The sequence below is a fragment of the Anomalospiza imberbis genome, chromosome 1 (genome assembly GCF_031753505.1).
Source record: "Anomalospiza imberbis isolate Cuckoo-Finch-1a 21T00152 chromosome 1, ASM3175350v1, whole genome shotgun sequence".
Taxonomy (NCBI): Eukaryota; Metazoa; Chordata; class Aves; order Passeriformes; family Viduidae; genus Anomalospiza; species Anomalospiza imberbis.
Window position 1 is genome coordinate 59,379,883 of NC_089681.1, and position 18,556 is coordinate 59,398,438.

General features: G+C 38.6%; 1 protein-coding gene across 6 annotated transcripts in view; it reads right to left on the reverse strand.

Moving 5' to 3' along the window:
* Positions 1 to 18,556, reverse strand: part of ZNF516 (zinc finger protein 516) — a 98,749-nt gene that overhangs the window by 56,555 nt on the left and 23,638 nt on the right. The window contains exon 1 of one of the 6 annotated variants that reach the window (XM_068193876.1): positions 12,638 to 12,755. The exons of the other annotated variants lie outside the window; for them this stretch is intronic. The gene's annotated coding sequence lies outside the window, so the exon portion shown is untranslated. Of the gene's footprint in view, positions 1 to 12,637; positions 12,756 to 18,556 lie in introns of those variants that run through there. 6 annotated transcript variants of the gene reach the window in all.

Here is an 18,556-nt window from a genome sequence, read left to right on the forward strand (position 1 = left end):
TGACAATCTATTGTACCAAAAGGCAGTAGTTTCTCTTTTTGTTTTTATTCTAGACTTCAGTGACAAGCATAATTACTAAATAGGTAAAATCCATAAAAGAGCAAATACTCATTTCCATACACTGACATCAGTGTCTTGAACGAAGTGCAAACTTTAAAAATATTTTTTGTTTTAAAAGCAGGCAGAAGTGGCTAAAATTATACCTTCAATGAGGAAAACATTTCTTGTGGGGGTTATTACATTTTAAATCTGTGGCTTTACCATCATGTGTAATTTCATGTAAAAGACTTACTTGCCAAAGATAAAAGGCTTTCCTAGAGACTTTAGTAAGTATCATATTCCTGCTGGCAACTGCATTACTTTGTGTCTCAGACAGCTCAGCTGTGCTTGAAGTGGCAGGCACAGAAAGGCGCAAAGGCTGAGGACGCTCAGTACTTTGATTACAGAGCAAACAAGAATGCAGAGCCTGACAAAGCACTCATGAAAACTCAAAGTTATTTCCTGCTGGACAGTGAACTAAAAAGACCCTCCAAGTATAAATTTTAGCCTCAAACTAACAAAGCAAAGTGACAATGTAGCTATCAAATTACCTCAAATGTGAGTGATTTATGTCAACATGACACACAGGAAATGACACCACCACCCACCTCAATGAACCAGAATTTTAACTGTAAACAAACAAACAAAACAAGAAAAAACTCCGATTAACAGAGCAGATTAATAAAAGTTTAAATATTTTTGTATCTCTTCATGAATAAATGCAAGGGTCAGTATCTTAGTGCAAGATGAAACACATCAGCAACTTGTATACAGCAAAAAACAACTATCAAAATCCACATAGGCTGTTTCTTTTCAAATTTCTACACTGTAAAACAAAATCTTCCCCCCTCCTATCCTCATTAACAACTACAAACACCACATGACTAAGATCAAAGAACACAGCATTCTCTAATGAAGAGAACTGATCTATTGCCACATTAAGAAAACATCAGCTTCTTAAAATGTAGCTAAAAATATGCAGAGCACTAATGAGACCATATATTCCCACATCCATCGACATCTATGACTCAACAAAGAGCTACAGATCTACTGCTGCAAATTTTAAGATTTCTCACTGTGTTCACCTCTGAGTCTCTTCAATATGTAAATAAGCAGTCTGACCATATTACCAGCAGGAGCTAAACAAAAAGCAAGACCGTCGCAATGCTCATCTCACTCACAGGCTACAGAAGAATTTCATTACATTTAATTTAATCTAGCCCTCTTATTTGCTACAAGACATTCATTTCTGGGCTGGATTTTCTGCATATCTAATATCCATTTAGCATTTCAGGGAGTTCTCAAACAGTATCAAACCCAAACTACCTTTGCCTCAGAGACCTGACAATAGCATTTAAGGGATGAGTTACAAAAGCAATTTCATTTCCTGAATGAAGCATTTTTTTATTAATCAAAAAAAAAAAAAAAAAAAAAAAAAAAAAGATATCTCAAATTCAGAAGTCCATATGAGCAGGAAGTTTACAAACTACAGAATCTAAACTAATCTTTGAAATTAGTCATTTAAAATCAAACTGAGGGACAGTCTCAAAAGAAACCTCCTGGGTTTAGGATAAAGGATGTCAGCCACTGAAATTGTGGTTGCACCAGAAGGTACAAACACACCACACAGAAAATACAAGTTTATATTCATCCAACAGTGGATGAAACAACTTAGAGTAACATCTTATTTATCTGACCCACAATGTAAAACTGCCAAGTAACAACCCATATTGTCTTACAATCAAAGATTTAACCTAAATGTCATTAAATCATAAAAAGAAACACCAGGTTCAAGTATACTATGCTAAATGCAAGCAACAGCTTCTTCTGAAATGTTCTACACCATTTCAGAAATAAAAAATATAAAGCTTTGGGAACAAATTTTTTCATGTATTATTTTATACAATGTTTTCTACATTCCTAATTTTCTACAGCTCACATCAGTGAGCATATTACTTCTATTGGCAAGCTAATTTTTAGACTAACAACTTTTTTAAATTATTATTTTAATATGTAGGGCCCATTTTAACTCAACTTTCTGCAGTGTTTCCTGTCTGAAAGTTCAAAAGAGCTTTAAGAGCCAAGCTTAGACAAGAATGCTGTACGCAGCAGTCCAAGCACATGTGGATCCAAAGCATCAGAGTCCCTTTGTTTACTTGGCCACAGATTCCCTGGGCTTACTCTTGACATATTTCACTTTAATTATTTATAGCATTTTCATTAATGAAACTTAGTTATGAAAATGAGGCTATGAAGAAAGCATTACTTATAAGAAGGGTATTAGCCACTCACAGGAGATCCTCCTAGTCCTGTATTAAATTAGGCCTGAGGGGGAAAAATGTCAGACTTAAAAACTACTGAATAATTTTATTAGTCTAAAATACTTAATGGAAGTGTTATCATCTTCACAAAAATATTCTGAGAATTTTTTTTCATCTTTATTACTTTATCTTGCCCAATACACTGCAATCTTTGACTTAAAAGTTGGAATAAAGTATTCCTACAATTAAATTATTTGAATTCATGCACATGTAAGACTCACAAAATTTCAAGTCTGATATTCCACAGACAAAATTCTAGGGGGATGAAGGGTGTTCATCCAACCTGAGCTTGCTTTACACAGTATGTGGAGGTCAGTCATTGGCTTTGGTAAAATGTATAAACAACTCACTTCTCCCTCCTCATATCATTTCAGTGGCTACTTAGAAGTAATTCTTCCAGAGAAGTCTCTCTGCAGAACAGCAAAGCTGGTTCATTGGAAAGTAGCAAATAAAATTACAACTTTGAAAAAAAGCTTTAATTTAGAAAACTGAACTTACAAAATACGGGAAAAAACACTGGTAAAGAATCCTAACAGTAGAAAATAATATTCTGTCTTAATAATTTTTACCTTGGGATTAAATACTAAACATCAAAAATAGCACAATGGATGGAAGACAACTGGTAAATCAAGCAACACCAGTCACTCTTTCATTAGGAGTAAAATTTTGCAATAGTTATCTTTGTTTCTTTCTGGCTGACTGTGATAGTTTAAAAAGTTGTATTTCGAAAAAGTTCAAAATTTTAAAGTATTCTGAAATAATTCTCTATCAGCACACCTGGAATGCAGCCTCAGGCTACTGAAAGTGTTTCGGGTGATAACCAGCAGCCCTTCACTGTTTTGGTCCAAGCTCACCCTGCAATTCCATAGCACTGGCTCATCACACAGAATCCATAGAGTCACACCCAGCCCGCAGATTCCTCCCAGACTGTCACAGCACAGAAATCCCCACCAGCAGAGAGGCAAGCCATAAGAAAACAAAAACGAATGTAAACCATAAATTAATATATAGTCTTTAAAAATATTTTCTGTGTCTCAATGGCAGTGCAGCCTATGCCAAATGCCATCCACCTACTTGGGGGAGCTGTGATACTCTAAGGGGCATAGAAACTAGATTCAGTTTATTTTGTTGAACTAGGAATCAGCAGTTCATGTAAGAAGCAGCTGGCCACTATCCATGAGGCATTTTCAGCCCCTTTTAAAATACACTTATCATCACTGCTTACACATGAGTTTGGTATATAAAGCAAGATGGAAGAGAAAAATGAACAAAGACCAGGAGGGGTGGTGTGCTGAGAAATAAATGCCTTTGCACAGTCAAATATTTTAGTTATAAGGTTTCTTCCTGCACCATTGCCTCACTAGATTCTTTGTCTTGACCCACATGGGAACAAATAAAAACAAACTTTGTTTTATTCCCCTGGTGCCTCCAAAGGGAAAACAAACTTTCCTAAACGCTTAAAGCCATTAGTTATCAGAATTTATTCTATTTCAAACTTCTAGGCATCAAAACTCCTTTGGTTTTTAAAACTAACTTGGGCAGAGTTGTTTCCTTCAGAGAAAGCACATTTGACCAAAGTGACTTGCTGTCACCACAGAGCCCCAGCATCTTTTCCATCACCATCCATGGCTTTCCCAGTGAGGCTGTGGTAGCCTGTCCCTGCTGGCAACTCAGTGGGTACCCTGGTGCATGGCTGCATCAGCCTTACAACTTCTGCAAGACCCTCATTTAGCCTTGCAATGAAGCATGCCCAGAAGTACAGGGAAAAAGCACTTTGTGTAACATAGGAGCACTCTGGAATATATATTACTCTTCTCTTCATCCCACCTTCCTACTCTGGAAGATGACCAGGTATTGAGGACTGCCCATAGGTCCTCAAAGGAAAGACACATCCTCCTAAGGACCTTTTGTGCCTCTTGGAAAACAATTAATAAAAAGAGAAATTGAAAATAAACAACACAGGAAAACTGGAGGGGGGGGGGATAAATTAAGACGAAAAGAATTCAAAAGATACCACACTGGAAAAGTAACTGCAAATTCATTTCTCACATACAAATATGCTGTGCAGTACAGACAGAAAAACATACAAAATTTTTCCTGTTCCAACACAGAACAAGCAAACTATATATTTCTTTTAAATTTCTCCTCAATTAAACATTATTTTTAAAATCATATTGCATGATCTATAGTGGCAAGAAGGGAAAACTCTTCAGCAAGTAATAAAGAAGAAAATACAAATTGGGAAGATACAAAGACCTATTCATATAGCACAGTGCATCTTTTAAAACAAACTGCTTTCAGTCTGGGTGTACTTCAAGTCGCATCTGAAAGATAAACGCACTGGAGAAATAATTGCTCTTCTAATCTCCAGGAGGTTTTCGCATACACGGCAATCACTCCACCATATTCCTCTGCCAAGAGCAACTAGGACTTTAAACAAAAAAAAAAAAAAAAAAAAAAAAAAAAAAAAAAAAACAAAAAACCACCACCCTATGGAAGGCATGATCATGATGAAAAATATCTTACTGAAACTCCTTCTAGATGATGAAATGATAGGACATAACATGTAAATATCTAGGTGAATTTGAGGAAGTTGTGTTTTTGAAGAACAGCATCCTGGAGAGAGGCTCTCTGCTGATTGAGACGGCTCAGATCACCTCAGAGCCAAACAGGCTTTGCCATTCAAGAGCGAAGTGCAGGAAAGAGAGGGGACAAAAGACAGAACATTTTACAGCTGCCACACCAGCCCTTGAGCTCACAGAACCACAAAGACCTTTCTCCCCATCCTTGTCTTCTCCCTAGGTAACAGACTCTGTCCTCCACACACACCAGCCTTGCTCTACCTGCACATCCTCCTCCTCACTTTGTGAGGGGACATGGCTTCTTCTGAACAGCCACATCCCACAGGACACATCAGTCCATCCTCCTGACTAAAGGCTCAATCCTGCCCACACCAGTCCTGCCCAAATGCCTCTTATAGACCATATCACCAGACTATGGAGCACAGACTACACCAGAGCACAGAAGAACAAGCTTATCTTTAAACAGGAAGCATGTACCTGAATTTGCAGGAAATTCTGGCATTCAAGGGTAAAGGCAGCATAGTTCTAAATGCATTTTTTGACAGTAAAGCAAACTAACCCAGTAAAAACCTATCCAAAAATCCCAAGCCAGTTGCAGAAGACTGGCAAATTTTCCAAATGTATTCAGTTATCAGAAGTAGCAATCTGGACAACAGACCTCCTGAAGTCTGTTGAAGCCTGCCAAAATTGACACAGGACTGAAAAAGAAAAATAAAAAGCTTCTGGAAAAACAAACAAGAATTTTCTATTAATCTATTTCCACTCAGGCTTTTAAAATCCTTGGGCAGCATTTTGCACAACGTTTTTTGTTTAATTATTTTCAACCAGCCTTCCCCTGCAGCTGGCGAAGCTCTTCCCCTTTGCAAAGTTTGCTGTCTGAACCCTGAGATATTATTTTGAGCTTCTCCAAATACATCATGTGTTTTTGTGTCTTTCTCCCTCCATGAGCTAATGACATTTTGCAGCAGGCTTCCGAGCAGCAGCCAGGAAAGCAGAGTCAGGCCTTTCCCAACTGATGCCGCACCCTTAGCAGAGGAAGGAATACAAGAAATAAAGGTAAAAACACTAATGCTGAAAAAGCTGGAGGCACAAGTTTGCAACGAGGTGATCGCTCTCAAAATGAAGTCAACAAAACCTCTGTAACCCAGATTTTTCTGTGGGTCCTCAGGAATCAGTTCAGGAGCAAGGCAGGGGCGGGGTGGGGGGGGAGTTTGTTTTCACACTGCTACAGGGTATGTTGAGAAACACAGAGCTGTCACCCACTCAGTACATACTTTGTGTTTTAGTGTACTGTGCGTGTTTGTCTTCTGAGAGACAAAGAAATGTACTTTACTAGTTACACTGTAGTATTCTAAGCAATGAATTGAAATGTATCATTAACATCCAGGACAAGCTTTATCTTGCTACCAAAACAAAGGGACCATTCTTCGAACAAATTGAGGGGGAAAATCCCATAATGACAATGAAGAGTTCCTCTCCCTAAAAACCGTGCTGCACAAGAGTAACAATTACGGGCTTATATTCTACTGACTGAGGTTGCGAATGGCTGCATGAAGCGATGCATTCACTATTGGGAGAGTAAGTACCATTGATGACAAGGCCTTGGGGCTTCTGCTGTTCGCAGACCAATCAATAATCCATTATGAACAAACTACATTTCCCCCTAATATGAAGAAATGAATAAAAGGGAGCCACTAACACTAGTACTTTCATGGAAAAAAAACCCTACAATGTAGAAATCACAAAATGCCATCACAAGACTTAAAACTATTGGTGATGTCTAACACGGACAGAACTACCCACAATAATCCTTTATTTTACAGCAGTTGCTGGAGACCATTACATTATATTAAAAAAAAAAGCTTATTTTAACAGCAAGATTTTTTTCAAGGCTACTTATTCTGGCTGCAGGACAAAACAAAAAGCAACATTAATCTTTCAAGGCAAAGAGGAGAAAATGAACTAACTTCACCCAAACATCTACCAGCTTGCTTCAAACTATTTTCTAATGCAACGCAAATAAGATCTTCTAATTAGAAATAACTGTCCAAATGTGACTGGTCAACCATAACAAGACTTTATTGCAGCAGCTGCGTTACCATCCAGACATGAGGCCCTGAAACTGTTGTTCTCCCATTGTCATTGTCAGATGCTACAATACAATCAAGAGAGGATCCATTTGAATAGCACAACCATAGCAAACCTCAGCATCCTGAGTCCAGTTTCTACCCAGACCGCCCAGTACAGCACCAGAAGGCAGAAGAGAAAAGCTCTCCTGAAAAATTACAGATAAATAAAATTTAAAAAACAAGAAGTTACTGATTTTTTTGATGGGTAACAGTAAATTAGATCCAAGGAAACACTGAGACTGATACTAGTAACGCAAAAGGCAGCCTATGTCCTTTTTCTGAAATGTAAAGACTTAGTAGTTAAAGTTGACCCTGCAGGGTGGGGGGCTAGCAGGAATGAATGCACAATGTGATTATTGATCAGCCCTAGAAAAGCCAAGAACTGCACCAGTGCAGATGTGATTTTTCTTTTCCTAGGGTCATTACTGATATATATTGGCAAGTCAAAAGCTCTTATTTTGACATACTGTAACAGTATCATTAATTCTGAAAATAAGCATCAACTTAGGTTCCAGAAAAAAAAGGGGGGGAAAAAAACTTCAAAAACCCCAATGACAACAACAAAAAACCCCTCAATTTTACTTCAGTGTAATAGTAATGTTTTCCTATTTGGCCACACCCACCAAGGGAGTTATTTTAGGCTTATTATTTCCCGAAACCCAAGATTTAAAAGCTGAAGAAACATTTACAGTTCTGATAATTTCAAACAAAAAAGTAAGTCAGTTATATGCAAAGTCACCTCAATCCTGTGTATTACCTCCTTATTCAAATCAATGGCATTGATGCTGTCTATTCATGCATGTCTATGGAGATGCATATATATATGGGCAGCACAGTATTTTCCCAGCATCCAACAGTGCTTTTATATTTAATGATCTTGTTAGGGCTTCCACTGCAGATGAATTTACACGGAGTTGCAACATGGCCATTTTAATCTTCAGTGTGGGGGCTGATTTCAAACTGTATGGGCGGGGTATTTTTCTGTTAAATATACTCTGCTCCAAGCTCAGTTTCTATCTTACAACAGCAAAAAAATTTAGAAGTACCTATTTTTTATTTGCAGTGTCATGACAAGGACATACTTATGTTTTTTTCAATTTTTACATTATCTGTATAGAAGAACAGGGACTGGATCATCAGCTGGCAGAAAGCGCAGGAATGCAGTACAAGGCACACACTGACACATACCCCTTCTTGCTGCCTGTTTCATTTGCCCCATCAACGCAAGCTACACACAAACCACATCCTCCGCTGCCACAAGAGCAGAAAGTGCCATGAAATCCATTTGTATCAATTCAGAAGCTGCACCGCTAACTAAAACTGGAATGCCTTTGTGCTGTGTACATCAAGACCTGAACGCAAGAAAAACATGAGCATAATTGAAGGCAAACATTTTGAATTGCTGATTTCCTACCTCAGCAAAAGTTACACGAAGCAACCTTGCCCTAAATGCCCATCCAAATTCCACTCTGTCACAACTAACAATTGCACCAGTAAGGAACAAACTTCAGTGCTTTAGCAGACTCATGCAGCACTGTAACTTGTCCATAGCAGACCTCAAATGTGAAAAGCTGTATGTTTAATACCAAACAAGTTTACTAGCTACAGACATGTGATCACCAGGTCAATGGAAGGTAAATATTATCTCTATGGGCCATTGCTGCAAGATAAGCTGTGTGAAGAATTAAGAAATTCAAGGTAATAAATTAATTTCACTTATAACTAATATATCCTACGGCTCAAACTGTAACAGTAAAATCATTAACTTATAAATAGAAGCGTTGCCAAGTGTTAACCTCTTAACAGACTGAGAATTGCAGCACTTTGATTAACTACTAATGTCTTACTGTAACAAAAATTATTTCTGAAGTAACACCACCAATTTGTTTGCTTACTTCTTCCCCCCCCCACCGTATTATAAAGTAATTATAAAGCAGTTAAACAAAAGCAAAAAGAGTGCATTGAAAAAGCAACAAAACAAAAAATTGGGGGGAGGGGGGAAGGAGTGGGACAGAAAGGGCAGAGGGGAAAGGGAGAGGAACTGTGCCCTGAAATACAAGAACGAATAATCATATACAATAAACCATGAAAGTATTCTGTTAAACATTACCTTCAGAGACAGCACTGAGAAGAAACACAAAATTCACGAAACACACAGCTGGCAAAATCTCATCTGCAGATGTTGGGCTACTTTTTTTTAATCTGTGTGTGTAGAGATATGTATGTGTATGTGTGTGTATATATAAAGTATTTCACCATATGCTGTTGTAAAGCACAAACAGCATGGACAAGCTCTATTTTAGGAAGCTTTTTTAAACTTCTTACGAACTTAAGCAGGTAATTCATTAAGACTTTCAACCACAGTTTTTCCATTCTGCAACTTTTCTGAATGTCAACCATGCAGACTATGCTCAGGCCCAGACGAAGACACTGCACTTCAGAGATTCCTCACCACCCAAGCTGAAGGTTGCTCCACACCAGCTGAGACTCAGGACCTACTATATGTTGCTTAAATCGCACACACTTTTGGCGCCATGACACCACCAATCCTAAACTGGCAGAGGACAGTGCTGAGGGCCAATCTGTGGATAGCCAGTGTCTTAGAAATACCTTCATTTCACCTTCTTTACACTGAAGTACACAGTAACCCCTGAAGATCAGTCCATCCACAAATGTGATTTGTGATGATGAGTTTATCTTATACATAGCAGTAAGACAGATGACTGCTAACAGTTTAAAAGAAGGATCAAAAGTTTTTAAGTTTGCCAGTAGCTCTAAAGATGAAATGTCAGCTGTTGCTTCATTACTCCAACAGTTAATTTTTGAGTTTTCTGCAGTTATCATCATTAAAAGCCATTTCCATTACATATGTGATAAATCCAACTTCGAAATACACTGAATCTTGTACTGGCCTGTCCCTGCCAGCACAGAAAACCAAACACGCATAATCAGTACAATAAAGGGGCATAACCATAAAACATTAGTTAATTTGCACAGTGAAGTAACTACTTTTCTCCTCTTTTCATTCATTTATTTCTTTAAACACAAACAGAAGAAAAGAATAATGTGGTATGTCAAAAGAATACAAAGCACAAGATAACTCTTCTGGATTTCAAACCTTCCAGTCAGGAGAAAAGAAACTAAACCTGAAATCAAATCTTTCAGCTGTCTGTTGGTCTGGCTTATTTTGGTATGAAGTGCTGAACTATCTCTGTGGAACAGCGCTGCAGTTTATCACCTAAAAGAGAAAAACATCCCATCCACTCCTTATAAATACAATTTCAAAGCATATTTTACCAGCCCTGTCAACTTTGCTGTCAGCACAATGAAAAGCATCTTTCAGAAACTGGCAGGTCAGGACATTGTGGAATCACAAGATGAACCCCGATAACTCTGTTCAGAATTACTTCGTACAAGTACTTCTCCTCTCCTTGCAATTTAATCAAGGACTTGGCACCTTTGGGCCAGTCCTTCACCTACAGCGTACAAGGCACTTTCCCAGAACTCCAAAGGTAGACAGAAATTTACCCAAATGCAGAAAATGTGTGAAAAAGAAAAGCCTGGGTGGACATCTCCAAAACCATTCCTGAGCTCACTGTTCACCTTTAGTAGAGTTAACAGCATTAAAAAAAAGTAAAGGAACAAACCCCACCCCTACTTAGATACTCTGGTAACAGCCTCAACACAAATGCAGAGCAACTACTTCAAAACAAACCAAAACCTCTGAAATTATCACTCAGAGGATAGCAAGCAAGCAAGCCTGCAAGGAAGAAAGGTCTGATGGCACAGGCTGTTGCCAGTTAATTTATTTTTCCATACACCACAACTGTAACTTGCAAGACAAATCTATTGACTGGTAAAAAAAACCATGAATTACATACACCAAGAACACCAATCTGTTTGCATCACAAAATATTAGTTAGACTTTATTACTGCTTTCAAAAAATGCACAGACCAGCACCCTCCCCTCTCACCACTCTTCACAACAGAGACCTCAACACACCACCATGGCCCTATGTGTCACTGCATTTTCCACCACAGCCCACGTCTCTGCCCATCCCACATCACTTCTGTGGCACTGCTACCCTCTGACCTGGCTCCACCCCACCGCTGTCACGACCATCCCTCCTAGCCCCAGCTATCCATATATGCTGCCTGCCTGTCAGATTCCTCCTGGACAACCTGAGGCCAGCTGCCAGGTTCACACTCCCTTCCTGGCCACCGCCATCCCACAGATGTACTTTAAAGGCCACGTCTTTTCCCCACTCTTCCCTGTCTGCCTGCCCTCCAGCCTTTCTCAGTTGTCCCCAACACTTCTGCTTCTTCCAGGAGCACTTTCACTTCCTTGTGTCTCCCAAACCTGTTTGGGCCCTTGACTAATTCTTCCATTAGGGCTCTCCCTCACTGGTACAGCCTCAGTCCCTGCTCACTGGCTTGTTGTTTGCCAGGGCATTACAGCACACACTCACACACCTCCTCCTTGCCCCTTCTGTCCTCTTCCCCAGAAGATGCCCACTCTTCAGGCTTTTATATCCTCAGTTACAACAGAACCATTTCCAGCCTCCAAGCCTGTAACTTGTCCCCGTCTGTTCAGCAACTGCTGCTGTCCCAAAAATCAAAGGATGGCAACACCCATGCCAAATGCCTTGTGTGTGAGGCTCTAGCGCCATTCTTCTTCAAGGACCTATACAGTTCCACCCTACTCTCTTTTGTGTGGGCAGTGACTCATCCTCTCTAACACAGCTTTTATATCGGTTTCCCACTTATGACCTTGTGTTCTGACACTGCATTTAGAACTGGTTTTTCATTATATTTTCATTCATTCTTAAATTATATTTTCTACAAATGACTCAAAATTATTTTCTAAAATTAAATCCATAACTCAGTTTTGTATAGTTTTTCCCCCTAATGCATAATACGTGCACTACATATTGCTATGTTCTAATTGGTATGTATATTCCTCAAGGCAGGAACTTGAGATCTTTTGTATGTGCTCTTTTATGTACTTTTAAACAGTGCCAAATGTTCTAACTTCAAATAATTTCTAAGAGCAAATTATCATTATAAAGTTAAGATTCACCTTTTCAAAGAGTCGAAGTCCTTCTTTTCATCAGAGGCACAGACAGAAGTTGAGAAATAGCTTCTTTCCCATAAGCTCCAAATGTAGACTAACCCCTCTTCTGCCTACCCAGAGTTCATCTCTTAAGTTAACCAAAAGGACCATCAAATAAATGGTAAAGGTAAGCTAGCAAAGAAGCTAACAAGGCATAAATCACATGTCACTGACCTCTAGCATGTCTGCCTATTTGAAATACACACTTCCAGCCAATGTTATGTATTTACATTTAATAACAAGAAGCACAATGACAAATAGAATTCAAGTGCTGCACTTCTCTCTCCATTTCTTCACAAGCAACTGGAAAAAATGTAGGCTATGTAGAACATCAAATTAAAGGGTAAGATCCTTAGAGGTGATGCTCACTTCAGTGGCGTATTCTTCTCACATGAGTTAGTCACTTTCTACACCTGGGACTGTAAGTATGATTTGAAAGCTTTTCGAACTCACTTTCCTCCAGCATGAGCACGCTGCTTTATATCACACATTTTCCCATTCTGCAAATAGAAATATACTCCTTCACCCCTCAGGGCAATGCTGAAGCAAGTAGATTTTCCACCAGAGAAGCACAACATCACTGTGACTCTTTAACTCCAAGAGCAGAATTTGAGCCACACTGCTAAATCCTTAAACCTGTTACACAACAAATAAGCATGGATTACAGCGTGGCTGGTTCATTATGGGATGTTTTGTGATGCTATTCCTAACACACAAACGCCATTTGTCTTGGCCACATACATAAAGACCGTTCTCCTATTTTAGGTTATCCATCTTTACTATTGCTTTCACTTCTTTGCATCTTGCCCATTTATCTTTCATTTACTCCCTATTTAATATATTTCTACACTGCAGACAGTGTTAAATAATCATGATGTAACAGCACAGTATTATATTTGCTCTCTGTATAAATAACTGCTACAATACACTTACTTGACAATTCTTACTACCAAAACAAACCATTTATAACTATAAATTATCTTCAGTACTCCATGGCTACTCCACTTGCAGCACTAAACAAAGAACACACAAATAAAAAGTAAGTAATCTATGCCAGGGAGGTGTATATTTCAGTAGAAATAGCAAGCGTAAGTTGTAGAAAATGCCTGACTAAAAGCTTATTTTTAGGCAGGTGTAATCTAATTTTGGCAGGTTTACAAGAGTCAGCTACAATATTTGCTAATACTTTAGAGGATTTGGGATTTTATTTTTTTAACAGATAAGATTTTTTTTAGATAAGCCCACCTGTATTCACTTCCTTAAGTAATGGGTACATTTACCAAAGCTACTGTTTATAATCTGAAGAGATGATTTTCTCACAAGTAAAAACTTGCCATATATGTTAGAAAAAAAAAAAAAGCCTCAATTTGACCAACAGTAAAAAAACCACAATCTTGAAAGAAAAAAATACACATTATTACTACTGTGTACGGGGTCAAAAGTACACCACCTTATCTATAAGCAAGTATTTTGTAAAAACAAAGACATTTTTTCCTTAAGCCCTTGTATCAGGTTTGCATTCAAACATGACAACTCCCTTCAAGATGACAACTCTAAAAATAAAGGTTTACAATTAGAAGTATTGCCCTTCCTTCTGACACACTTCTTTTCTGACAGGCTTTCAAGTATCTCCTGAACTTGATTAATTCAAGCATGATTCATTCAACTAACATTTGAAATCAAGGTGTTAAATACAATATCCAAAACCAGGTATGGATAAAACTTGCAGAGAAAGCACAATAAAAATGGGTGTTATAGTACTGCCAACTCGGAGCACGAAACCTCATGGGTCAAGCGCTCAAATATCATGGTACATCCATCAGCTTAGGTGAGGTTTTTGACCAAAACTTGTCTGCGAATTCTCTTGTCTTTTGAGCTTTTATAGTACACTCAGTCATATCATATCTCAAGCTTCTTCCAATAACCACAAAGTCAAGGAACTTTCCGTTCTTACAGGCTTACATCTTCTCTTTTGGAACCACTGGACTGCAGAAAAAGGGGCTTTGGGCTACCTTCTCCACTGACAAAACTGTAAGCAGGAAAACCGTTAACTAAAGCAACAACTGTGGTATTCTTTTGCTCTGCTGCTTCAATCATAAAATACTCCTCAGAAAGTTACAACAGCTTACCTACAAACATCTAATACAGGGGGCCAGAACAATCCCATACGCATTCAGTGGATGGATGGTCAAATGCACAGAGCATGCATAGTCTCCACTTACTCCATGGGACTGAGAAGTAATCAAAAAATTAGGCAAAGAAAGATCTTCTCCCAGAATGCTTTTAGTATAACCCTGAATATAAGTAGAATTATGGTGACAACACCATTGTAAGACAAGACAGCTCTGAAGGAGTTGACAAACCCCACTGTGTCTCACTGGGTTTGTCATTTGAAAAACTGGGTCTGTCTTGGGTACAGCTAAAGGCAGTTACAGCATCTGCTAACACTGAAACCAGTAAGAGGTTGTTTCAGCCCAAATTGTTAGGTATCCCATAAAGAAGTCAACAGACCAACCCTCTGAGACACAGCAATAATGCTGGAAAATGAAGTCCAGAATAGCCTCTGTTTCATCACTTATTCTCCAGTGTATTATCAGCTTGGAACTTGTGAAAAAAACATTCCTTCATATGCTTCAGATTACAAACCAAAGGTGCAAAGGGTTGTCTCATGCTGTTACCTAGAAGACTGGACCAAGAGAAGCTGTTCCACCCTCTGAAGTGGTGTTTGGCCATCAACAGGCCCTGTCTGGTCAACATGATACCTCTTCTCGAGGCACCTGCTCTTTGGGAACTCAATCATAATGGCAGTGGGATAGAGCTAATTTAATCAAAAAGTTTCTCTCATCTTGGGGCTTGCAGAAGGACTGCCAGCATACAAGAGGTTTACACCCACTCAAGGTTTTGCTTACAAACTGAGGGTCAGATTCTAACCTGAGTCAGACAAGTGTCCCTCCTGACTTACTGTAACAACTTTAGCACTCACTGGACACTTATACCCATACAAGAAGGAAGACACCAGCCCTTCAGTTTTTGTTTTGAAGTCCAAGGCTGACATTTACCTTCCTTATACATTTAGAATAACTTATTTTTGCACTGGAATTCTTTTTAAACCCTGCCTGAGCCTATGAGGTGCACATCAGCTGGAAACCAAGACACCCAAAATTTAAGTTCCTAGCACACCTCACAACTATCTAATCAGTTCATGTAAGGCTTAATATTTGCAAATGCACAAACTCCAGAAAGAAAAGCCTATCCAGGCTAAGAAATCAAAAATACTCAGATATAACCTCTAGCTTAGTCACTGAACTGCAAACTGGTCAAACTGGGAGAGTACCCCAAGAGACTTCTGATGCTCCAAGCACTGTCAGAGGAAAGAGGGGATAGAGCACACAAATCTTCAGCCTGACCCAGTTCAGACCCTCTTACATTCCCATGACTATTAGTAACAAATCCAAAACCATCTGCTGCTGTATGAGAAAAGGGACAAGGCCTCCCCACATTCAGATCTTACAGCCCAGCCACCTCCAAAGGGTGGGGAATCACTTTTATGTGGCCACAGAATTTCAGGGCAAGGCTTATCTTTCACGGCAAGCTGCAAAACAGCTGGTGCTGCAGCCACCCAGAGCACAGCCACCATCTCTGGCACAGCAGCAGGAATATTCCTTGGCAAGGTAAAGAGGACTCCCTTCCCTGCCTTTTTATGAACATATGCGAGAGGTCAACAGCATCCAAAAGAGTTGACAACACAACTTTCAAACTGGGAAGGCAAATAGTGCTGATTCCCTGGAACAACAACAACAACAAAAAAAAAAAAAAAAAAAAAAAAAAAAAAAAAAAAGCTCTAAAAGCACACACATCTCCCACTCTGCTACTTGCTCTGTTTGTGTGTCACTACTTCCATCCTCACAGGCTGTCAGGAACACAGACACCTCCTTTACTGCAAACCAGACACTGCCATGGTTGCCGACAAGAGGCTTCAGAGACAATCCTCCTTGCGCCTCCATCAAATGAACCTGAGTGACCAACTCACAGCAATTATCTTGCAGCCAAAGGGAAGGAACAAAAATCAAGTTCATAAACTTTGGTAACTAATGACAGGGATTTTTTAAATCTTAAACAATGACATATAAAAAAGATGTCAGTAAGATTTAAAGGGCATTCAGTATACAGATCTTTTGAGTAAAGGACATGCTACTATGAAGAAAGGACATTATCAGTGTATTTGCGCATACACCAAACTTCACAGTTCTCACTGCAAAACCAGTTTTCTCTGTTTGAAACAGTGAAGCTCACCTGTAGAAATTTTGCAGCTAAAAAGCATTTGATTTCACTTTCCAGCAACAATATGGCCATCATATTACAAATACCATGAAATAAAATTTTAATTATTTTCTAAGAGTCAATTGGTAGCTGTTAACAAAGGCAAACTGTTAGGGAAATCCAGCCAAAAGAGAGTAATGACCAGATGTGTACCAGTGCAACAAGGTCTAACTTAACTGAACAACAACTTTAAAACATTAAAAAGAGTTGGACTCATCTATTATCAAACTTCATCCCAACATTTATTTTAAAGTATTTCTCCTAATTCAGAATCTACATAAGCCCTTGACTAAAGCAGTTTAGAAATTATGAAATATATGTTAATATCTAAATAAGAGAAAGAGCAGTAATTTTACAGGCTTTCACATTTAAATCTCAAATTCTTTTGAGCAACTTCCATTAATCTCTCTTTACAGCTTTTTCAGAGTTCATAATGCTTCCTGCAGCCTGAAATAAAACAAACTGCAGAGATGTCAGAAAGCTATAGATGCAGGCTTTAATTACCCTATATTAATAATGTTTGTCATCAACATTAACATTGTAAATGAAAACAACACATGCAGATCCAGAGATGTGCTTGCACTAGTTTGTACCCTGGGCCACCACGCCTGTGCGGCAGCAGCTAATTACGAGGGTGAGCTATGCCAATATGGAACTCGTGCTTGTGTCGCAAAAAAAAGCAATTCCTAGCCCAGCTTAGGTTTAACTGCACAGCATGGGGCTTGGAGAAAAAGACCCACATTTTGTACTGATATTATTAAAATGGTATTTTTCACAAAACAGAGGAGAACTATGTTTCTGTATACATCAAATAAACCAAAAGCACAACTTAACCAATACCTTTTGAATCACATTGCACTTCCTTATAAGGGATCTGCAACCCAAAATACTTAAACTACTCTGATAACCCCCTGACAGGAACATACTAAACTCCAAGGCATAAAAACACAACATATCTTTAGCGTAGCACAGAAATATCAAATTTAAAAGCTATTTCATTTGTAAATGCATCCTTATTAGAAGAATGCTTATTGCTTCACTGGTTCATATTCCCAAGTCTCTGGCCTATTGAGCAAGTAAGTGAAACAACATCTATGCATTTTATAATTAGGTTATCTCCACATTATTGTTCTTGTTCTGCACTGATGAAAGCACTAAAGAAATGCAGCTGCTGAGCACCAAAGGTGCTCCTCATTTAAAGTACCTTACAGAATAAAGGCTGAAGTTAAAAGTTGGTCACATTCATTCAGCACAATAAAGGTTTTCCAGGGAGAGTTGCCACAGTCATCAATAATCAATCATAAAATGTGCAAAAAATCACAGTTTTTCAGCCTTCAATTCCAGCATCCACAGGCAGATTTTCTGCTAGTGTTACACTTAGTTTTATCTATAGTTATTTAAATAAATTCTCTAAAGGAACACAACCAATAGCTGAAAAACTACATGTAAGGTTTTAATTATTCTTTTCGTGTCTTGCCATGAAGTTTGTTCTAACATTTTTCCAGCTGGCCAAGTAAAGGAAACATGTGTCAAGGTCAAAGAGAAATAGTTGAATTTGAATTCCAGTTCTGGGCAACAAAAAAAATCCAGCAATTTAAACAGGAAACTGGCTTAATAGTTCTGAATTCATCTTTTCCATTAATGGAGAAGCAACATGCAGCAAGCCTGTCTGTTTCTTCTTGTTTCATCAATGAGGGAAAGAAAAAAAAATGTAAAAGCTTCAGATGTGGTCTTGCTGAAGCAGATCTGCAAGCAGTGGCTGATTTAATAAAGCTAATCTTCAGTGAAGCACATGATATGTAAATTGCAGACCACAGTAGTGTGTAGCTTTCCTAATACTACAGTGTTGGTTTCTAACATGAATTAGAACCTCTTGCATGAAACTTCTACGGATAATCAAGTGCTGCCATGTCACCATTCTTTGTCATACAATTTAGTGTCATTTCAGAGACAGTGCAAGCACTCTGTGGCTTTTAGACTATGGCTGACTTCGAGCTTAACTGCCACAATGTTGGTTGGGATTTTTTAAAATCATTTTTATCATACTAAATT